This window comes from Eptatretus burgeri, chromosome 3, assembly GCF_056783735.1.
Source record: "Eptatretus burgeri isolate ZD-2024b chromosome 3, Ebu_testis_v1, whole genome shotgun sequence".
NCBI lineage: Eukaryota > Metazoa > Chordata > Myxini > Myxiniformes > Myxinidae > Eptatretus > Eptatretus burgeri.
Window position 1 is genome coordinate 11,017,973 of NC_140963.1, and position 15,616 is coordinate 11,033,588.

Here is a 15,616-nt window from a genome sequence, read left to right on the forward strand (position 1 = left end):
CATTGAATGGTGAGAATACTGATTGATATATAATACTGATTTATTTTGCGGTGATTAGTTGCGCGTGTGTACCTTACTGCTTATGTACTCCATGCTGCGTCTGTATTTCCTGGTGTGCCCGTAGAAGCGGCTTCAATCAAATGGAATAAAGCCTATACTCTGAAGGTTCATCTCTCGTTTTCATTTCACAGCTCAAGTAGAATAAAGATGGTGTGCCAGCAGGAGGAAGAAGAAGAAGAAGAAGAAGAAGAAGAAGAAGAAGAAGAAGAAGAAGAAGAAGAAGAAGAAGAAGAAGAAGAAGAAGAAGAAGAAGAAGAAGAAGAAGAAGGAGGTTCGGGACTCGTGGATATTCAGCGAGAAAGGTCGTTTTTTGTTTTGTTTTTTGTTTTGGTTTTAAAACAAGAAACAGTGTTGAAATGAAAGCGAGAGAAGAACCTTCAGAGTGTAGGCTTTATTCCATTTGATTGAAGCCGCTTCTACGGGCACACCAGGAAATACAGACGCAGCATGGAGTACATAAGCAGTAAGGTATACACGCGCAACTAATCACCGCAAAATAAATCAGTATAAGCCCGGAGTCCGATATACTCTCAATTCTCACCATTCAACGAGCACCAAGTGAATCACCGCCGTAAACGACAATGCCCCTGGGACAATCCCCCCGACCGAGCAGAACCTTAGCTTTATCTATTCCGTGCTCGAGCCGTGCAACATGTGATCGCACGTCACGACCTTCAATTCACCACATTCTCCCCATCTTTAAAATGTAACTAGAGGCCCAACTAACGCACCATGATTACTTCAGCGCTACAGGAGTATACATTTCAAGCAATGCGAACGATCTAAACTACAGAAGCATACATGCCAAGCAGTGAGGATTATTTTGAGTTGTGGGAGCATGGTAATGAGCATCGATATATTATGTAACGAGCATATAGGAGCATGAGCATCGAGGATGCCGATAATCCCCTTTACAGATCGAGTCGGCGAGGGGGTATTATCCGTCGACCTCTCCGGGAGTAAATGGCGGTTTCACTTGAGGGAGGCTTCCGATCCTCTTGGTGAGCCTCGACTCGTGCCGGGGATGACTCCACGAACGCTCTCGGGTGGAACGCGGCAGCTCCGTCGCCACCATTCTCGGGTGGAGTTCCTGGGGGGGGAACACCTGGGGAGGGGATGTCAGAGGGAGAAGTACCAGATGGAGGAGTACCTGCGGGAGGAGTACCTGAGGGAGCAAATGGTGAACCGACACAGTGGTCTCCCTGCCATCCGGGAGCCTGACATGAGCATACTCTGGATTAGTATCGATGAGTTCGACCCCCTCCACCATGGGTTCATACTTGCTTTGTCGTACCGGGCGTTTCATGAACACTGTTCCGGGATGGGTTAGCCAGTTGGGCACCATTTGGCCGTCAACATAACGTCGCTGGTGAGTAAACATTCGTTCGTGAGGAGTTGCATTGGTGGACGTGCAGAGCAAAGAGCGTATGGAATTCAGAGCGTCGAGAAGGGTAACCTCCCACCGCTCGGGGCCCAGTCCTCTCGATTTCAACGCCAGAGTTACGGCTTTCCAAATAACTCCATTATATCGTTCCACCTGCCCATTACCCTGTGGGTTGTAACCCGTCGTTCAACTAGTTGCTATGCCGAGCTCTAGTAGGAATTGTTTTAGCCCGGCCGACATGAAACACGGCCCTCTGTCTGAATGTATGTACGAAGGTCTCCCAAACATAGCGAAGAGGTCAGAGAGACATTTCACGACAGTGCCCGAGGTCATATCCGAGCACGGAAACGCGAAAGGGAACCTTGAATATTCATCAACAACGGTGAATATGTATCTGTTGTCTGTTTCGGTCGGCAGGGGCCCTTTGAAGTCGATGTTTAGTCTCTCGAAGGGGGAAGTGGCCTTGATCAGTCTGCCAGATGCCGCGCCAAAGAATCTGGGTTTTAGTTCAGCACAAACAGGGCATGAAGCATTCATTTGTTTAATATCTTCAACAGAATAGGGAAGATTTTGTCTGCGCACGAAATGTGCCATCCTGGTTACCCCCGGGTGGCACAGAGACACATGGAGGTCTTGCAAAGCCCGACTGATTGTCGCCGAACAGTTGACCCGAGAGAAGGTGTCTGCAGCAGGGTTCTCCCTCCCGGGCCGGTAAACAATGTCGTAACTATAGCAGGCTAGGTCTATCCGCCATCTCATAATTTTTTCATTCTTAATTTTCCCGTTATTTTTCCCATCAAACATGAATGCCACGGATCGTTGGTCCGTGACGAGCGTGAAATGGTTTCCCAGTAAATAGTGTCTCCATTTACGTGGGGCTTCGACAATAGCGTACGCTTCCTTCTCTATTGCTGAGTGTCTCTGCTCGCTTCCAGAGAGAGTTCTCGAGAAGAACGCGACGGGTCGCCCACACTGATTAAGTGTCGCAGCTATCGCGTGATCAGAAGCATCTGTTTCCACCATGAAGGGCACCGAGCTGTCGATCGATAATACCACGGAATTACTGATATCATCTTTGAGGTTGTGGAAAGCTTTTACAACAGCGGCATCTGGTGAGAAGTTTTTGCAATGCACTAGGGGATGTATTTTCTCGGAGTATTGGGAAATCCATCTTGCATAGTAAGCGAACATGCCGATCACCCGGCGCATTGTCTGCAGGTCCTGAGGTGGGGGTAGCTCACGAAGTGGGCGCAATCATTCAGGATCTGGCTTAATCGTGCCGTCGGCTATTGTGTAGCCGAGGTCAATTGACCTTGCCGAGAATACGCATTTCTCGTAGTTGAGGGTCAGATTATATTTTCTAGCAATGCTCAAGAATCTGTCCAGATTCATATCATGTTCCCCCTGATCCCTACCGCACACTGTGACATTGTCCACGTAAACAAAAGTGTCTTTGAGGTTTTAATCTGAGATGATGTCGTCCATAACTCGTTGGAAGCAAGCTACTCCATTCGTGACAACGAACGGAATCCTCCTGAATTGGTAGAGGCGTCTACCTGCCTGGAATGCGGTGTAAGGTTTTTCTTCCTCTCGGATGGGAATTTGATGATAGGCGCTTCGCAAATCGATGGTGCTGAATATCTTATAATTGGCCACGCGTTCGACCATCTCGTCTATGCGCGGCAAAGGGTAGGCATCGAGTTGGGTGAAACGATTGACCGTTTGGAAATAATCGACAACCATTCGTTTCTTATGATTCTGATTGGCGGTGACCAACACCTGTGCGCGCCATGGCGAATCGCTCGGTTCTATAATTCCTTCTTCCAGTAATCGCTTGGTCTCTGAAGTGATGAAGTTCATATCAGCAGTGGTATATCGCCGTGATTTGATCGCTATCGGTTTACAGACCGGCGACAAGTTAGCAAACAGCTGGGGGGACGATACCTCTGCGGTGGTCAAAGCATTTAAAATTAGACGAGGTTTGCTTCCTCCAAAAGGTATTTCGACGCTCGTGTGCTGCTTGAGGACATTATGACCCAGAATTACGTCTGCGCATAAATCACGAAGCACCAGTACCCTTACATCCCGATGCGTGTACCCTTTTACGTCCAATTCAACATTGCAGTACCCTCGTACGCGGGACTGTAGTGATGTGGCGGCCATGCATACCGTATTGTCTGTCGGGTGGATCTTCCATTTCCTGCCCTTCACTAGCGAGCTGTTGACGAAACTTTCAGAGCTACCGGTATCAATCAGAGCCTCAGCCATATGCCCGTTAATTCATACGTTGATGATAGCCTTGGATAGATTCCCCGGTGAGGCTGCAGTTAGTTTCTTTTGTGAGTAGAGCGCCGCAGAAGTGGGTTTATTTCTCCTTAGAGTAGATTTACATACCCTGGCATAATGCCCTTTCTTGTCACAATTCATGCATGTGGCATCTCTGGCGGAGCATTTGTGGCGGGGGTGTCTTTTGTACCCACAAAAGAAGCATTTACCAACCGAAGTAGTTGCTGAGGAGTTTGTCGAGGTCTGGGTATCCGACTCCTCGGGTTTTTCTCCATCCCCTGTGTCAGGCTGTGTCTGTGTCTGTGGGGTTCCTTGAGTTTCCACCGTAGCGGCGTTCATTAGCAGCATCGGTGTTCCAAATGACTCAGATTGCTGCTGAGCCGTATCCATCGCTCGAGCCTGGTCGACTACCTTTTCAAGAGTGGGTTGCGCTTTCTCCAGTAAGCGTTGCCGTATGTGGACTGACCTGAGTCCTTGGATGAACGCCTCTCGGGTCGCTTCATTTCGGTGTTCCTCGGCGTTTACGGCCCGGAAGCTGCCGTCTTTTCCCAGCTGTTTCAGAGCTTGCAGGAACTGATCGATGGTCTCCCCGGCTGCTTGCTTGCGTGTGTTGAGAAGATGTCGTATGTACACCTCGTTCTTGCGCTTCATGTAAAGCGCCTGCAGCACGTCGATCGCTGCTTCGTAGGTGTCACACTCCGAGAACAGCCTGTATACGCTGGGCGAGACATGATTCACAAGGGCGGCCAATTTGTCGGCTCCCTCTTCGATGATGGTCAGATAGTGTGACAAGGAACGGAACCAATGCGACCATTTCATTTCTGAGTCAGTCACGTTTGGGTCTGCGTCGAACCTCTCCGGTTTGTAGATCTTGTCCATCGTTCGTTGAGAGAGCCGAGAAAACCAAATGGAATAAATTGAAATGAAAGCGAGAGATGAACCTTCAGAGTGTAGGCTTTATTCCATTTGATTGAAGCCGCTTCTACGGGCACATCAGGGAATACAGGTGCAGCAAGGAGTACATAAGCAGTAAGGTATACATGTGCAACTAATCACCGCAAAATAAATCGGTATAAGCACGGAGTCCGATATACTCTCAATTCTCACCATTCAGCGAGCACCAAGTGAGCCGCCGCCGTAAACGACAATGCCCCTGGGACAATCCCCCCGACCGAGCGGAATCTTAGCTTTATCTATTCCGTGCTCAAGCCGTGCGACATGTGATCACACGTCACGTCCTTCAATTCACCACAAGTGTTTCGTTGGGGGATGTTGGGAAAGTGGGGAAAATAGGTATTGAAGGTAATAAGGGGAGAATACAAACAAAAACGATCGTTCACCAAGAGAGGAAGGATGGGTAGGCCTCAAGGGACCCGGTAAGACAAGGTCGACGAAAACTCACAAAATAGCACGATTTTTGAAACCAAACTAAACTTGGAACACACAGTAACATGTAGGTGAGAAAATAAACAGTTAAAACGGGACAGAAAACGACCGGAAACTCAACTTTGAGAAAGTCAGCAGAGAGCCCTGAGAGACCCTGCCGTCACTCCAAACCCAGAACCGGAAGTCCGCCAATTGAGAGATAGGGCCAAAAACGATATATAGCACGATATCTCAAAAGGTTGTGGACGGATTCAGATGAAACTTGGTGGACAAATCTTTCCTTTTTACTTTTACAAGATATCGTCTTTGCTTTTTGAATTTTATATTTTCATGAATTATATGCAGAACATTATAATTATTTGAGTGAAAGCTACATATCCTACCCTTACATGACAAACAAATGTTCGGATGTATGTACAACTTCAAATGATGATACTTACCCTCACACAAAAGGGAAACGCTACTTGTTTTCAGTCAGTCTAAGCATGCAGAGAAATGTTAACATAGTGCCCCTCGGTGGCCAACTATAGGTTGGCAGGATTGACAAGAGAAATGCTGACTGACTAGTCTGGGTTTGAATCTCGGCCCAGCTACAAACTGTCATCCTCATGTCTTGTAGATAGGGTGAGGATAAGTCAATGTGTGTGTGTTGTCCCTGGGATGGCCGTTAAACTGGGTGGCCCGTCTTTCAGCATCAGTTGGTGGACGTTAACGATCCAACAGTATTCTCTACGAAGAATACGTGAGTTATTGCTGGCACCCTGAACAAATTCCAAATTCCTACCCTCACTGACAGAGGACGTTGCATCAACGCCCCAGCCGCGGCCTAACCTAATGATGGTACTCATAACCATGTGCTACATGCAAAAGAATAATAATAATCATCATAATAGTAATAGGGGTGGCTTACTCTCATACAGCGCACATGGTTGGCCTACTTTAATGTAAAATCCCATGAATATATATATATACTAGCAAATACAACTCATCGCTTCACTGACGGGAATTTTAAATGGGGGGGGGGGAGAAAAAGGGGGAAGTAGAAAGAGAAAGAAGGGAGGAGGGAGAGAGAAAAAAAGGAAGGTATGTCCTGATTCTTCCCCATTCCCCCTATTTCTCCAAGTGTTCCTCCATTTTGTCCCTGATCATCCCTGCTGTTGTGTGTTTTCCTCCTCTCCTGCTGCTATTTTCGTTCTGGTATGTCCTGATCCGTTCTTTTTTCTGGCTCTTCCATGAGCCTCGACTCTATAAAAGTTGTTTTAAAATTATAACTAAGTTGATAAACACCAGCGCATCTCATGAAAGAAGGCTGTGCAGTTTTAAATGTTGCGCTCTAAATTTGATGCAACAATCATTTAAACTTGTTTGCCCTTTCAAAAGACTGATACAATATCTCTTTCACCTTCAAATCAACTTGCTAAATTACCTGAAGGTTGTCATTGCACAGCGATTTCCAATGTGCTCAAAGGTTAATGGAAGTTGCCAGGTAAATCGGTGTGACATCCATTAAAATTGCTTGTAACATTCCATTTTTTTTTCCTACCTTACTGGAATTAATTTACATTCCCTCAAATTTCCTTGCACAAGCTCTTTGATATGCTTCTGCACATATTTCCTTTTTCTTGCATGTCGATCATTTAATCAAACTCTGGTGGCACCCTTTTTACATTTTCCACAATGAAATCCATCATGAGCCATGAGAAACAATTAGCATATTACACTGCAAAGAAACAACTGGATTTGGCACTCTCATCCTCCCATACTACCACCCGCCTCCGCAACCTTGCTCGACATACTCACCCCGCGCATGCAAAGCGAAAAGCGGTGTTAAGCAATTGGTTCACTTTTGTCTGTCTGGCGGGCTGTCCATCCACAAATGTCAGTTTATGATCAAGGAACAATGTAATTTCAATTGATTGTTCTATTTTGAACATGAATCGGAAAATAAACCTGTCGTTTATGCTTCAGTCACATTTGGCTTGGCGGCCGTAGGGTCTAAAAAATCTACGGCCACTTGCAATTATAGGGCGGCCGCAGTATTTCCACGGTCACACAATGTAGCAGTCCCATATGTTTTTATTTTTTGGGTAGCCGCACGGGGTATTTAGAAATTGTGGAGACTGAAAACGTGGGGGTGAAAACGTGGGGTCTTTGATTTGATGTCGCACGGTGACCTGAGGGCGTCCCTGTGGCGGCCATAGAATTTTCAAGGAAGAAGCAAAATTCATAGAAGCAAAATTCATTTTTCATTGATAAGAGCCTACGGAAAACGCATGAATAACGCAAGCCCACCGTACGCCCTTCGTAGGGTTGACGTGGAACACATCTACGTCATGGCTACAACTTGTCAAATTCCTGCGGCCAACCTAGAAATGAAAAAATTTATAACTCCGCTCTTTCATTCCACGGAGACCCCTACGGCATGTAAAAGATAGCCATACGGCGTAGGGCCACCACCCTGAGGCCACCTCAGAAACTCTGCGGCTGCCGCACGTTTCTGTCAATTCGGGCGGGGGGGGGTACGGCTGCCGTATCCGAGCCGTAGAGCAAATGTGACCTCATGCTTTAACAGTACTTTCTCTGAATTCATCCTGATCACACATGCGCAGAGTGGAGTGAGAGATATATATATATATATATATATATATATATATATATATATATATATATATATATATATATATATATATATATATATATATATATATATTTTTTATTTTACTCCATCTGCCTGCCTGGCGGTCAAACAAAATTGAAAATCATTCCAAACAGGAAACTTACTCTTTTTAAGAAAGTCATAAAGGACACAAACAACAGGCACAACTAACTAATGTAACATGTTAGATAAGGAGGCGTATAAGATGCTGCATCAATAGTGGCAAACTTCCGAAGTTTCTTTCGATGACCTTTAAAATCTACATTTTACTTACATTGAATTATATATTTGAACACTGTAAAACACAAATCGCCTTATTGGAACTTTCATAACTCTTCAGTTGAGCAGTACTTGGACAAAAATATTACAGCATTTTACATCATCTCAACGAATCAAATCTGCTGCTCACAGACTCCACCTATGTCCTTTTTTCTCAAAACAGTGCGGGTGTTCTATGAAAGATATTCTACGAGCTCTCTCGTTGCTTTCTGTTTTATTCCTTCTTTCTCATCACAAGTTGATTTCATTGTTTTGTCCACCACTTCCACTCCCACCTAAACCTTCTTACGCTCCATTTTTCACCATCAAAACTTGTTTCTCTCCTTTTTCTGTGTGTTTCTTTGTGTGTTTAACTTGACACAAACAACTCCTGCTTTGACAATGAATTGCATTCCTGGACCCAGTTCTCAAAGCGAAATGGTTCTCTCTCTATCGAGTGCAGCCTGTAGCTGCTGGTTGCATCATTGGTTGGGACGCGGTTATGCCGCTGATGCAGTGTCCCCCTTACCAGTACACTGGTACTCATTTTGCTGACCTCAGAAGGATGACAGGCTGAGTCAACCTCCTGGTGTATTTTAATTCAGCGGCCCAACGGGGCTTGAACTCAGGACTCAAGGATCCCAAGCCGCCACCCAAACTACTAAGCCAACACCAGGCTTGAAATGGTTCTGAAAGTGGAACACACTAGAATTTGATTGAAACCAACATATACAACACCATATTAAAAGGTAAAACAATGTGAATAGTCATTAAGGGGAATTAAAAAAATATATAGAGTGTAGTGAAGTTATTATGAAAGCAAATACAAAGTAAGTACAGCACAATAATACAAACATAAATATGGACATAAAACAGGAAAAGCTACTGAAATCAAAATGTCCATCAATCAGTCAGTCATGTGGACAGAAATGATGTTCGTTGTAGCGGATGTTCTCAAACCGAACATTCTCAAACCGAGAGGTGTTAGCTGTATATGCACTGTTGAACTGTTGGACAGAATGAGTTGAAAACTGCAGTTTGTACTCAGGGTGGCACGGGGCAGTTTTAGGGTATAAAGAAACTCAATTTAATGGCCATGGAGGTTCAGGGTGAGGGGAGCACCCCACTTCTCTCTCTCTCTCTCTCTCTCTCTCTCTCTGTCTCTCTGTCTCTCTGTCTCTCTGTCTCTCTGTCTCTCTGTCTCTCTGTCTCTCTGTCTCTCTCTCTCTCTCTCTCTCTCTCTCTCTCTCTCTCTCTCTCTCTCTCTCTCTCTCTCTCTCTCTCTCTCTCTCTCTCTCTCTCTCTCTCTCGCTCTCTCTCTCTCTCTCTCTCTCTCTCTCTCTGTCTCTCTCTCTCTCTCTCTCTCTCTCTCTCTCTCTCTCTCTCTCGCTGTAACCACACTCGGTGTGTGCGCATAAATGGTTTGAGTGTCTGCTCTGATTCTGGGATGTCAGTGGTTCGAACACTGGCTGAGCTTTAACTTGAAAGAGCAATCAGAGATTTCAGGCCCTCACTGGTCTTGTTTTGTGTGGTGTTTGTGTGTTTGTGTTTATGTGGTTATGTACATAATGCATTTATGATGTAGGTTCATGTTAATACTAGCGGGGAGCGCTTACACATTGTGTAGGTTTCTGGCGATGATGCCTTGCTGCCTTCCCTGGAGGTTTCTGGGCTAATGTGGGGTTCTGGTCGACCATGTGGGAGAAGCAATTCTACTGTGCCTGCTCGTGGCCCTTCCATTTCCATTTCTGATGGGGCTACTGTGGTGTCAGGTCCAATGCCCCCAGTACAGGTTTGGAGTGTCATGATTAACAAAAATGGAATACATGCCCTGGGGATTAGTACAGATGGCAGATCCTTAAATAGCCTATTCTTAGGGCCTCAGTCACTCCACAGAAGAAAGACCAGAGAGAGAGAGAGAGAGAGAGAGAGAGAGAGAGAGAGAGAGAGAGAGAGAGAGAGAGAGAGAGAGAGAGAGAGAGAGAGAGAGAGAGAGAGAGATACCCAATTGCAGCCCATGTGAACACCGTGAGTTCTACGTAACGGCCACTGGACTGGGGTGACCAGATGCAAACCGGCAGCTGGCTTACACTGCTGTGGCAGCTTGCGGCTAGATGAGGAGTGAATGGTGTTGGTGGGAATATAGGCTCCACCTCCACAAGAGCTTCCTTGAAACATGTCTTCTTCCACTAAACCCCAGTCCAGACCAACCCGCTTCCTGTCCACAAGTGGTTCTGTAATGTTGGTCGATGCCCCACCCCATGATGTTACCCTGCCTGCCTGCTCTGCAGCCATTGGTGGCTCAGGTGCCATTCAAGCCGAATGACCGCCTCAAACCTTCTGGGTCCCTTTGCGAATGCTCGAGACCCTGCAAGAGCTCACCGAAACTTGTTCCTCGGTTGATCCATCAGGCCACGATACCCCAAAAACATATAAAGGACAGATTTGCAGAGGGTAAAACATTAAAAAGGGGTTCAGAAAGAAGGGTTTTAGAAACGAGCATTGCGAGGGGAGGCAACAGCCTATTGGTAGACAAAGCGACGCATATTCTATTACAATTAATTTACCCCACTCTTACAGTAAACGTGGACTTCAGAAATAACTAAACGATGCATTGTTAACCCCTAGAAGCCATTTCCGGATCAGTATGTTGTGAAACAATCATAAGGGTCAATGAATGTTCACAGATACATGAGTAGTTGTCTCAAAAGTATCAATATAATTTAGTCTTATGTTTTTGTTTCTGCAGCAGTTTGAAAAGCTAAAGCGTGCAACGATCCAGATTAACTTGTCAGGACTCAAATGAAGATATTCCAATATTTCTTTGATAAGTGTTCGATTCCTCTTATTGTCTTTGTTTTCCATGAAAGCATAAAAATGTCAAATTTGTTCTCAAGTTCATCCAAGTGATTGGCGTAAACAATGCTCAGCATAAAATGGCAGGATGATGTATTGAAACTGGTTTTTCTTTGCAATTCGTGTGCACAAGCTGTTGATTAATAAAATCATGCCTCCACAAATATTTGTATTATTAATATATCAGTGGAATTGCAAATGGTAAGCTTTAATTTGCATGTACATACATGGTGAAAGTTGCATATGCGTTCCCCTGGAAGGCTGGCTTCAACCAGAAATGGTATTTATTAATTCAGTCAATAGGTGACAGAGGAAGTGAAATTGCCATACTCATTGTGTACGAGCTAAGAGCACTTTGGCAGCACAACATGGCTTCAGGATGATGCTGTCACAATAGTAGTGGTGGTGGTGCAAATGGTATGGCATGACATTTCACACTATTTTTGTGTTTTCAGCTTTTGAATGTCGAATGCATATTCACATTTTCTATTGTGTTGTTCCATACAGTAGCTTTTATTTTTCCAATTTTTATCTGCTTGGCCTTTCTGCTTTCATTCACTCAGTTTGTATGCAGCCCGTGGTTGCTGGTTGCATCATCGCTGGGAGTGTGGCTGCGGCACTGATCCAGTGCCACATGTAGGTGAGAGCAGGAATTTGTGATTTGTTCAGGCTGCTGGAGATAGTTCACTTACTTTTTGCAAAGGACACTGGAATATTTAACGTCCACCAACTAATGCCGAGAGACGGGACACTATTTTAACGTCCATCTGAGGAATGACACGTACATTGATGAATCACCCTTCCTATGAAACACCAAAAATAATTTATAGCTGCGTCGAGATTCAAACCTATACAGCTTTATAGGCGAGGGCACGTACCTCTCGGGCCGAGGCCATCCTAACATCCCTGAGATTACGCTTGGGAAGTTTCAATGTTATTGGCTTTGCTGAGGCTCATTTTGAGATTGCCAGTACCTGTAGCATCTGTAAATATTGACTTGTCGCATTGCACTTCTGCTTCAGGATTCTTTTATTTATTTATTACCTCTGCCACCGAAGGTGAAGGAGGTTATGTTTTCACCCCTTTCTGTCTGTTTGTCTGTTTGTTTGTGTGCAGGATATCTCAAAAAGTTGTGGACGGATCCGGATGAAATTTTGTGGACAGGTTGGGTGTGTAGTGTAACAAGGACAATGACTGATGAGATTTTGGTGAAGATCCTGATCCGGATCTGATAATTTTAAAAGTGATTCTTCACCATTGAGATATAGGTTGAAACTGATATATAGCATGATATCTCAAAAAGTTGTGGACGGATTCAGCCGAAACTTGGTGGACATGTTGGGTGTGTGGCAAAGACGAATTGATTCAATTTTGGTGAAATCCGAATCCGGATCTGGATACGAGCGTTATTTAATTTTTTTAAGTGATTCTTCACCATTGATATTGATGGCCAAAAACGATATAGTCCTGTGTGGCATGGTATTTCAAAAAATTATTGTGCCTGATATGTTCTCATGGATCAGGCATTACGTGGCAGAGGTATGCGCGCCACCTCGTGCCCTTCTCGTTATTTTATAAGATTATTTTACGAGATGAACCACCTTTTTAAAACAAAAAAATTCCTGTGAATCCCTAGGAAGTTTCCAAGGAATGCCAACTTGTGTCAGAAATGTCATCACACCAAAAGTCATTGTGCAACGCCACGATGAGATGCACAGATTCGTTGCATTCTTCATTTTACCCCGACATTCCCAACATTAGAAATGCTTTGTTCAAGAAAAGAAAAATCGACAAGAGGTGGGTTTTGATCAAAGTTACAGCTAATTGATCGAATCGAGTTTGAGTTCGTGGATCTCTTTGAAAACGGTGAGATGTGATTTGTGGAATCCGACAAAGCAATGTACTGAGTGTGATTCTCTTCATGCTGTTTATAAATGACCTGCTGGACATGATAAGCAGTTGCTGTAAGTTGTTTGCAAAGGTGTACAGGAGAATCGGTTAGATCGTGATACTTTCCAAAGTGATGCACTTCGTGTGATTGGTGTGCTCACACAAAAAGATTGGTGTGATCAATGGCAGTGATTGTTTTACAAGAGACAAAACTGTAGTTGCCCAAATGGACAATCGGAACCAAAGTTTTCAGGAGGAGGCGGTACAGAAACATGTATACTTAAGGAGATGAGAACTGAAATGGCTTTGGGTCCATTTTATTTTCACTTAATAATTTTTTCTTTTTTTTTAAGAAGAGAAATTGCTTTGAACGGACATCGAGCACTCAGGTCATGATGGTACATGAGTACAAAATGTTCTGCTTCCAACTGCGAAAGCTTTGATGATAATGCCCCTTGTACAAAGCCATGATAGGCAATGCGAGGACAAACTTTCTGTGCACACCAAAACCACGTCCATTATTGCTGTTTTTTGTTTTTTTGTTAGAACCCATGTTGAAATACAGTGAGAAAGGTGAACATGAAATCTTGACCAATCGATACAATTTTGTAATTACAAACGTTAATGAAAGTTTCCTTTTGACAGGAAGTATTAAAATACCAACACTACACTCAGATTACCTCGGCCACTGAAGGTGGACGGAGGTTTTGTTTTCATCACTGTTTGTCCGTCTGTCTCTCTGTTTTTGAACAGGATATCTCAAAAAGTTATGGATAGATCTGGATGACACCTGGTGGACAGGTTGGTGTGTGACAACTTCTCTTCTCTCCATGACGGATCAATCACCATTTAAGATATTTTATTACCCTCGCCAGAGGAGAGGGTATTCCATTTGTTTGTTTGTTTGTTTGTTTGTGTGTTTATCTGCACAGAACTTTGGTGTTTTTTTCCGCAACTGCTTGTCTAATGCTCCAGCGCACGTCTGCCTTCCCTTCCTCTCACCTCTCGCTGCCTCCCCCCCACCCCTCCTCACTCTCCCCCCCCCCTCTCTCTCTCTCTCTCTCTCTCTCCCACTGCTCTCTTTCCCACCTCCCTTTTTTCCCCTTAGTATTCCCGTCAGCAAAGCGACGGGTGGTATTTCCGAGTCTATAATAATAAATGTCAGTGTGTGTGCATGTGCATGTGTGTGTCTCCTCCATAACTCCAAAACCATGAAACCACGTGGCTTGAAACTTTGCATGCATACTAAAGGAACTCCAAGGCTATGCAGCAGTGAAAATAGGGTGTTTGGGTTAATTTAAACACCCCCTTTTGAAGATAATTAACGGCCTTATTTAATGTTTTTTTTTATCAGGAGCTTCCTTGGTCACCTCACTGTCCCTCACTGAGGTCTTGGTCCACCATTCATTTGGCCTGCTCAACAATGCCTTGACTTGGAACAGGCCACAGTGGTTTCTTAACGATAAAGATTTTTCCTTCTTCACTTTCCTCACTCATATCATCGAATGCCTGATCATCATACCTACGAATCTCTGGATATATTGCAATGCTTATAAACGGCCGGAGATGCCCTTCAGTGTTCATGGCTTTATTTCATTTCTGCACATGCCATATCCTCCATAATCACTTAATCGCAAGCAAATTTTAAGATATAAACTTTTTTTTACTTCAGCAGTAGTTCTGACTGCTCAAAAAAAGTGTTCATTTGTCCAATTTGGACATCGCTCGACATTCCGGGCATCTCCGTGTGCATGGTGTTTATATGAGCGATTGGCAATTGATTATCGCTTGCCAAGCAAGGTGTTCCTTATCAACCGTTTTGTTGGAGTGTTACAAAGCAATTGAATCGCCACATAATGGCAGGATAGCTAAGAGGTACGCATGCTCGCTCTTAGCTGCCCAGCTTGGGTTTGATTCTCAACCCAGCGATAAACTGTCATCAGTCTTTCACAGGCAGGGTGATTAATCAATGTGTGTGCCGTCTCTCAGATAGACTTAAAACTGGGCATCACATCTGCCAGAATCCTTCCTTCTCCCTCTCTTCTACTCCTCTCCCTCTCTGACTCCTCTCCCTCTCTGACTCCTCTCTCTCTCTCGAACCCCTCTCCCTCGAACCCCTCTCCCTCTCTAACCCCTCTCCCCCTCTCGCTCTCTCATCTCTCGAACTCCTCTCCCTCTCGCTCTTCCAACCCTCTCCCTCTCTCTCTCTCCATCATGCCTATTCATACCCCTCTCTCTCCCACCCCTATTCCTATCCTTCTCTCTCCCATCCCTATCCCTCTCCCTCTCTCTCCCACCCCTATCCCTCTCTCCCAACCCTATCACTATCCCTCTCCCTCCCACCCTACCCCTCTCCCTCTCCCCCTCTCCCTCTCCCCCTCTCCCTCTCTCACCCGTCTTCCTCTCTCTCGCACCCCTCTCCCTCTCCTGCCCCTTTTCCTCTCCCTCTCTCTCCCACCCCTATTCTTCTCCCTCTCTCTCTCTCCCACCCCTATTCTTCTCCCTCTCTATCTCCCACCCCTATTCTTCTCCCTCTCTCTCTCCCACCCCTATTCTTCTCCCTCTCTATCTCCCACCCCTATTCTTCTCCCTCTCTCTCTCCCACCCCTATTCTTCTCCCTCTCTCTCCCGCCACTATTCCTATCCATCTCTCTCCCACCCCTATTCTTCTCCCTCTCTCTCTCCCACCCCTATTCTTCTCTCTCTCTCACCTCCACCCCTATTCTACTCCCTCTCACTCTCTCCCACCCCTGTTCTTCTCCCTCTCTCCCTCCCAGCCCTATTCTTCTCCCTCTCTCTCTCCCACCCCTATTCTTCTCCCTCTCTCTCCCGCCACTATT